Source organism: Peromyscus californicus, unplaced genomic scaffold, assembly GCF_007827085.1.
Source record: "Peromyscus californicus insignis strain IS unplaced genomic scaffold, ASM782708v3 Scaffold_11__1_contigs__length_118956290, whole genome shotgun sequence".
NCBI lineage: Eukaryota > Metazoa > Chordata > Mammalia > Rodentia > Cricetidae > Peromyscus > Peromyscus californicus.
Window position 1 is genome coordinate 15,756,797 of NW_026294402.1, and position 8,700 is coordinate 15,765,496.

Genomic DNA, 8,700 nt, shown 5'->3' on the forward strand with positions numbered 1-8,700 from the left:
CTCAAGTGGAAATTTTCAGGTCTGAAATCTCAGCAGTGATTTCTGAGTGGTGACTACAGATTTTCATGGTAATTTGCAGCCTGTCTACTAGTAACATATATTCAAGCATGTGCCTAATCAATATAGCATTTATAGCCATAGTACTATATACTTATACATGGACTTAAGTTCTATAAATGATTTCATAACTTATCAAACAATTCTTGAGTTGGTATTTAAATGACTGTATTGACCTACAGAAATGTAAACATTGTACTGAAATGAAGAAATGAGTCGTATAAAAAGAAGGGAGAAGGATAGAACTGAAGGTCACAAAGGAGGCATCACAAAGTCTCAGGTAAAAGTACTCACTGTACAATTTTGATCAAGACAGAGGAACAATCTGAATAAAAAGTCTACATGATTAAGAGGCAGAATTTCTTTAGCCCCCTGCTTTACTTCTGTCAGCTCAGAAACCTAAAACCAGTGATCTTATCACTTAACAAAAAGCATTCTCCCAAGTGTTTGTAAGGCCTTCTTAATGTCTTTGTTCCTCAAGCTGTAGATAAAAGGGTTCAGCATGGGAGTGACCACTGTGTACATTACTGAGGCCACCATGCCCTTCCAAGAAGAGGAAGTCTCATCAGAACTAAGGTACACACCGAGACCTGTCCCATAGAATAATGAAACCACTGAGAGATGAGACCCACAGGTAGAAAATGCCTTATATTTTCCATCTGTTGATGGGATTCTCAGAATGGAGGAGACAATTTGAGAATAGGAATAAAGGATCCCTGAAAAAGGAACAAAGCCAAGAATACAAGTCACAATATAAAGAAGGATATGATTGAGCAGTGTGTCTGAGCAGGCTACAGTGAGAGCCTGAGCAAGTTCAAGTAAAAGTGTTTAATTAACTGATTGGTGCAGAAGGACAGCCGCAGAATCAACAGACTCTGGATCAGAGAGTATGAGAAGCTGATGAACCAGGACACAAGAACCAGCAAGCCACACAGCTGGGGGTTCATGATGACTGGGTAGTGAAGGGGGTGGCAGATGGCCACAAATCGGTCATAGGCCATCAGAGTGAGGAGAAATGTGTCCATGCCTCCAAAGACCATGAAAAAATACATCTGGGTAATGCATCCTGCATAGGTGATGGACTTGCTCTGTGTTTGGATGTTTACCAACATCTTAGGGATGGTTGTAGAGATGAAACAAATGTCAGAAAAGGACAGGTTGGAGAGGAAGAAGTACATGGGAGTGTGGAGGTGGGAGTCAGAGCTGACAGCCAGGATGATGAGCAGATTCCCAAGCACAGCGACCACAAACATGAGCAGAAACAGTCCAAATAGCATGGGTTGATGCTCTGCAACTTGGGAAAACCCCACAAGCAAAAATTCTAACATATTTGTTTGGTTTCCTGCTTTCATGTTGTTGACATCAACTAGATAACTATGGAAGAGAAAGAGTAGGAAACATACCATGCAGTCTCTAAATTCTGTCTTTTTATTTTTTGAGATGAAAGACTGCATAAAGGTTTTACTATGACAGAATTTAGGAGTCCAACATTTTCTCATCCATTATACTGATTGTCTCAGGGTGTTAATCAACCCTTTGGGAAACTTGTCCATTTTTTTTCATCTCCGCTTAGAACTACTAACTCTACAAAGTTAAATTTCATGAAGACCAGACAACCTCTGGAATTTTTCAGACCAAAGTAGTTTCTAAAGGGCTGGTAATCCTTTCTCTATGATGGATCCACTCTGATCTCCAATCTCACTTCTCAACACTTTTTGGTGGTTGCACTAAATTCTGATCATTCAGAAAGATTTCAGTTTGTGAACAAGATTATATCCTCTCCTGTATCCATTCCTTTTGAAATCTCTTTTGTCTCTTTAAAAACTTTATCTTCTTAGTGTCTTCTTGTTTTTGTATATGTGATACAGTTCTTGGCTGTCCAGGTGACTCTCAATCCCATCATGTCTCAATACCAGCTGATTCTTTGACATAGAGGAAGATTTTCATACTGTTTTGGCAGCTGAACTAATGAATCAATGAACATAAGAACAAATAACTTTCCACTTCTGTAGCATTCCACTATAATCTGGGCATCTGTCCCTCCAAAATCTCCAACAACTCTAGCTCTGAAGAAGACTACTATAAAGAGACAAGATAAGTAAGAAAGGAGGAAAGGTATAGGAAAAATATGTTTCCTCTTATTACCCAGGCCATTCAATCAATTCTAGGCAGTACATTCATTCCCCCAGCACTTACACCTGTGTGTCCCAATAAGTTATCCTATTTTCCCTTGCATCAATACTTTTGTGTAATTTCACCAGGTATCTTCCCCTGTAGAAGCATCAACAATAGTCTTTTCATGAGTCATCAGCACATGGCCCTCTGGTTTTTTTCCTAAATCTCTTTCAATTAGAATAAAGGTAATTGGAAGAATAAATATGGAAATTTAATATTAGAAGACATTTATGAAGAATCGAAATAGTGGTTGTTATTAGAATATAAATGAAAACATTCATCGTCTAAACTTCCATCTTTGAAAGTCCTCAACACTCATATTCTGCATCCTTTCATTTGCATATGAAATTACTAAACACTCTCCTGAGTAAAAAAAACAAAAACCTCTATATAAATAGGATTAAAGTAAGAAGATATTCAGCCAGGAGCATGTTTTTATTTCCAGGATAATCAAATATTTCTTTTTCAAACAAAATTTTAAAATCAGAATAATGAAAATGTTCAGTAAAAATTGTCATATGTGTGACAAAGAGGAAGCAGGAAGAATCAACCTTAATATGAAATATAAAGCAGAGGGTCTGGATACTACAAGCTTTGATGGTGGTCAAAAGCCACATGGACTGGGGTTATGGCTCAGTGATAGAATGCTTACCCAGAATCTGCAGGACCCTGGATTTCATCTAAGTACCACAAAATAATGTGTTGTTCACTCAGTGTTTGCCTATCTCATGAAGTCCTACCTACAGTAAAAGCAACAACCAAATTACTACTTAAAAGAATTCTGACATTATAAATAACATCTTCTTAAGTTGCTCACATGTAAGAAACCATCTACCTATTCTGTTCCTAGTATCTAGTTCTTCTGGGAAATTTTGTTTAGTTAAGTACCAAAGACTTAAGTTAGGCTATCTGGGATATTGAGCAATCTGGGCTGATGACGTCAGAGAAGGAGTTCAGGAGGAGAGGTAGCTGACAAAAGGATTATTTAGCTGGAGGAATGAGAATAAGGATTTTTAGCAGGAAAAGGAAAGGTCCAGAAGCAAGAATCAACCAAGGAAGCAAGTGTTCTTAGCAAAATGCTATTGCTTCGGTGCACAGTGAAATGGTGAAGAATGACGTCGCACGTCGCAGCAATAGTGCAGGATCACAACTCCCAGAACACAGAGTTAAACATATATTAGTAATGCATAGATGATACATAAGACTGTGAAATGACTGAAACTGAAGAAATAACATGTTATGAATTATGATTTTCCTGTGGCTTGGAACCAAAGATAGGTTTAAGACGGAGACACAATATGGAACACTCACATCATTAGAAATTAAGGGACAAACTCAAGCTTTCTTTAATAGAAAATAAATAAGAAATAAAGGCTGGGACAAGTAGAAGAATGATGTCAATGTCTTGTTAACTGAATATTCTTGAGAATGAGACCCACTCAAGTAAAAGAAAAATAATGAGGAGCAATGATTCTCTAATGTTTCCAAATCTAAATAGTAAGAGATAAAGAGTACTGAATATTGAGTTTGCCCATGTCTTCCATATTTCTTCTCTCACCCGCATTATTCCAGTGGTTATGTACCAAAGTTCTTAGTACTCGCTCTCCAAACATCTATATATCCACTGTTCTGAAAGAGCAATAAAATGCAAGTGGACACAAGCATAAATTCCTCTGCACCTACATAAAGGAGTCTCAGCAAATAGAGAAAAAGGAATTGGTGTTAGAACAAAATGTCCCATCCCTTTCTCCCCAGTGCAGTTCTGGGCATCACCTCATGCCTGATACTCATCTGTTTTGGCATGTTTGCAAAGATCCTGATGCAATTTCTATCTTCTACAAGTATTTAGTGCACACCATGAAGGATAGTAATTGAAAGTATTTTGTGAATTCTGCTTCTCTGAGAAATGGTTAATAAAAGCATAATCCCCCATCCTTTTACCTGGCAGAGGAGATGCCATGTTCAAAAGAGTGGTTTTCTCAGAGCAAGAATAATCATTGGATAACCATTGTACTCCAGATGTGCTGACCTCTGAGATTTCCCCAAATGTGGAAAACTCAACTGCATAATTTGTGGTAGTAAGACACTGCAGGCATTCAGCCTTCCCTAAATAAAAAATTATATAAAGCATCTTGGTCTCTGAATCCATTCTCAGCTTCACAGTGTATACCTTCAACAGAAATATATTGTCTGCAGATATATTCAGGTTTTAGAAACTAATTTCTTCGCTACAAGTAAGCAGACTCTTCTTTCTTGAAGAGAAAATATAGTAAACATCATGTGCAAAGGTAAACTAGGGGGCAGAAGGGAGGCTAGTCTATCAGGAGAAGCCTGAGATAGTCCCAAGCAAGTGAGAGTGAAAGAAAAGTCAAAAATGCTTATTCTAGGCTGTTGGGGTAATATTATCTTTTATCTAAGAACTAGAAGAGAACAACTTCCCTGTGAATTATATACAGTGTAGTCAGTTACCAAGCTCTACCACAGACAATTCACAGTGGTAACTAAGTCAGCAAACTGTTTTGTCCAGGAAAGTATTCTGGTATCAGACTGTCATGGGATACCTAAAAAAAAAAAAAAAAAAAGACCACAATCTCCTTTGCTATCTACCCACAATAATAGATATTCAAAGTAAATGGTCACTGTGAAAATGCTGCAACTTAAAACAAATACTCTAATGACTCTTCTTTCCCATCAATTACTCATAATGGCACCCTCCGTGTTAAATAACAGGGTTTTCCCTTACCTGTGCTTAACTGTTAATACTCTTCCTACCAACCACTTCATTCTCCATTTCATTCAACATCTGCTGGACTATATAGACTTGGCAATACATACTCACCATGGACCAACTCCTTTGAATCTTAACTGTTCAAAGAACATTGGTTATGAAAGGTAGAAGGTCTTCCCAAAAGAGAAAAGGGGAAGAACCAGACGTGTAGGAAAAAACCTGGATAATTTCTTCTAGAAAGATATGAGTGTGTTCTGTCTTGGTGACTATAAGAGTTACAGGTATGCCCTGGAAGTTGTGTCCCTCTGAAGCTTATTATACAAATTGATCAATTTTATGTTCATTCCCTGATTGATTTGGCTCCTCAAGGGCAGAGACTACACAGGAAAGAGGCTCTGACATCCCAATTTCTTATCCCTGGGAGAATGTCAGTGGGCATATCTATGATTACTCTCTCCTGTGTTCATTCTCTGAGAAGAGTCACCATAATTTCCCAAAATTACCTGCTGATGATAAGTGTCAGAATTTTCTGACTTATACTTTCCTACTTTCACTAGCTTTGGAATTCTCCGGAATTAACTTGATGTTGATTCCTTTCAGCATATGTGAAGGAGTAATGTAGCTGGGTCATACAGTAGATTTTTTTTTTTTTTTTGAGCATTCTTCATACTGATTTCTGCACCGATTTGCATTCTCACTAATCCCACTAACAGTGAATAAGAATTCCCCTTTTCTCACACCTCTCCAGCATTTGTTGTCAGTTGTTGTGTTGATCTTAGCCATTCTGACTGGGGTGAGATAGAATCTAAAAGATTTTTTATTTGCATTTCCCTAGTTGAAAAGAATGGTCAAAATATTTTGAGGTATTTCTAAGCCGTTGTGATTTCTTCTGTTGAGATCTCTCTGTTTAGACCACTAGCCCATTTTTTAGTTGGGTCATTTGTTTCCTTGACTTTTTTTTTTTTAGTTCTTTGTATATTCTGGATATTAATCCTCTGTCAAGTATATAGCTGGCGAAGATTTGCTCCTGTTCTGAGGGGTTCTTCTTTACTATATTGAGTGTCTCCTTCACTTCACAGAGTTTTTTAGTTCTACTAAGTCCCACTTGCCAACTGTTGCCCCTAATTCCTGAGCAAATTGAGTCCCACTCAGGAAGTCTTTTCCTGTACCTATATCTTATAGGGTGTTGCCTATATTTTCTTCTAGCAGTTTTAACATTTCTGGTTTCAAGTTGAAGTCTTTGATTTGCTTGCAGTTAATTTTTGTTCAGGGTGATAGATATGAATCTAATTTCATTCTTCTAAAAGTGGATATCCAGTTTTTCCAGCACTATTTGTTGAAGATGCTATCTTTTTTCCAATGTACATTTTTAAACTCTATCAAATATCAGATCACTGGAGTTTCATATACTCATGTTTGAGTCTTCTACTTAATTCCACTTGTCTGCATGTCTGTTTTTATAGCCATACCATTTTATTATTGTTGTTATTACTATAGCTCTATAACATGTCTTAAAGTCTGGAATGTTAATCCATCCAGTAATATTCTTATTGCTCAGGATCTTTTCTGATCTTTCCTATCAGGGTCTTTCTGGTTCCATATGAATTTTATAATTTTTTTCTATTTAAGTGGAAAATGTTGTAGGCATTTTAATTGGGATTGCATTGAATCTGTAAATTTTTTGTAGGATGGTCATCTTCACAATGTTAATTATACTGATCCATAAACATGAAATGCCTTTCAATTTTCTATCACCTTTTTCGATCTCTTCTGTGATTTGAAGTTTTCATTGTAAAGGTCATTCACATCCTTGATTAGATTTCAAGAATTTTTTTTGTGCTATTGTAGCGGGAATGTGTCCATGATCTCTTTCTCAGTGTGTTTGGTATCGGTGTATAGAAAGGTTACTGATTTTTATAAATTGATTTTGTGACCTGCCATTTTTCTGAAATCATTATTTATAGTTTTCTGGTGGAATTTTAAAAATCTTTTATGTCATCTGCAAATAGAGATAATTTGATTTCTTCTTTTCCTATTTATATCCCTTGAATTTCTTTCTCTTGCTTTATTGCTTTGTCTAGTCTCCCATCACTATATTGAAAAGAAATGGTGATAGTAAACAGCCCTAGCTCATTCCTGATTTTAATGAGATTGTTTCAATTTTTTCTCCATTTTATAAAATGAAATATGACTTCATCATATATATGCTTTATTATATTGAGATACATTCCCTCCATTCTTATTCTTTTATGAGGAAGGTTAAGTTTACCATGAAGATTATGTCAAATGCTTCCTGCATTTGTTGAGATGATCATGTGATTTTTGTCTTTAATCATTTGCTTGATTTATCATATTTATTGACTTACATATGTTAAACCATCCCTGCATTTCTAGAATAAAAGTAACTTGATTGTGGTGGAAGATCTTGATATGTGCCTTATTCAGTTTGCTAGTATTTTATTGAGGATTTTTGCATCTATATTCTTCAGAAATATTGTTCTGTTGTATTGGTGGGGGTGTGTTTATCTACTTTGCATACTGGAGTAATACAGGCTTCATTGAATGAGTTTGGGAATGATACTTGTATTTTTATTCTCTTGAATAATTTAAGAAGTATTGGCTAGACTTCTTTGAAAATCTGGCAAATGTTGTGACTATCTAGACCTGGAGTTGTTTTTACTCAGAAGGTTTTTATTAGTATTTTAATCTCTACATTTGTTATGGCCCTGTTCAGTCTGTTGATCTCTGCTTGGTTTAACTTTGGTGGTTTCAATGAATCAAGAAAATCCATGCTTATCTTTCAGGTTTTCCAACTTAATGGAGCACAGGTTTATAAAGTATTCCTTTGTAATATTCTGAATTTCTTTTTTATTTTATAATTTAATTTAATTTTACATATCAGCCACGACTCCCTTGTCCTCCCTCCTCCCCCTTCCCCTACCCTCCCCCCAGCCCACCCCCCAATCCCATCTCCTCCAGGGCAAGGACTCTCCTGAGGATTCAGCTCAGCATGGTGGATTCAGTCCAGGCAGGGCCAGTCCCCTCCTCCTTTCACCCAGGCTGAGCAGAGTGTCCCTGGATAGGCCCCAGGCTTCAGCCAACTAGCTCATGCACTAAGGACAGGTCCCAGTCCCACTGCCTGGGGGCCTCCCAAACAGTTCAAGCTAATCAACTGTCTCACTTATCCAGAGGGCCTGATCTAGTTGGGGCCTCCTCAGCTATTGGTTCAAAGTTCATGTGTTTCCACTAGTTTGGCTATTTTTCCCTGTGCTTTTTCCAATCTTGGTCTCAACATCTCTTGCTCATACAGTCCCTCCTCTTTCTCACTGATTGGACTCCTGGAGCTCCACCTGGGGCCTGGCCATGGATCTCTGCATCTGCTTCCATCAGTCACTGGATGAGAGTTCTAGCACGACAGTTGGGGTGTTTGGCCATCCAATCACCAGAGTAGGTCAGTTCGGGCTTTCTCTCGACCATTGCCAGTAGTCTATTGTGGAGGTATCATTGTGTATTTCTGGGGAACTCTCTAGCACTTTGCTTCTTCCTATTCCCATAGGGTCTTTATTTATCATGGCCTCTTTTTCCTTGTTCTCCCTCTCTGTTCTTGATCCAGCTGGGATCTCCTGCTGCCCTAAACTCTCTTTCCCTTGACCCCTGCCCTTCATTACCCCCCCTCATGTCCAGTTTGCTCATGTAGATCTCATCCATTTCTCTGTCGTTGGGTGATCCCTGTGTCTTTG

At 37.7% G+C, this 8,700-nt stretch overlaps 1 non-coding gene and 1 pseudogene across 1 annotated transcript; one reads left to right on the forward strand and one right to left on the reverse strand.

Annotated features, from left to right (window-relative positions):
• Nucleotides 1–474: 474 nt before the first annotated feature.
• Nucleotides 475–1,409, reverse strand: LOC128103183 (olfactory receptor 7D4-like; annotated as a pseudogene).
• A 2,756-nt stretch (nt 1,410–4,165) lies between these two features.
• On the forward strand, nt 4,166–4,337 carry LOC128105995 (U1 spliceosomal RNA). Its single transcript, XR_008216560.1, has one exon. It is a non-coding gene; the product is annotated as a U1 spliceosomal RNA (small nuclear RNA).
• The last annotated feature ends 4,363 nt before the right edge of the window (nt 4,338–8,700 follow it).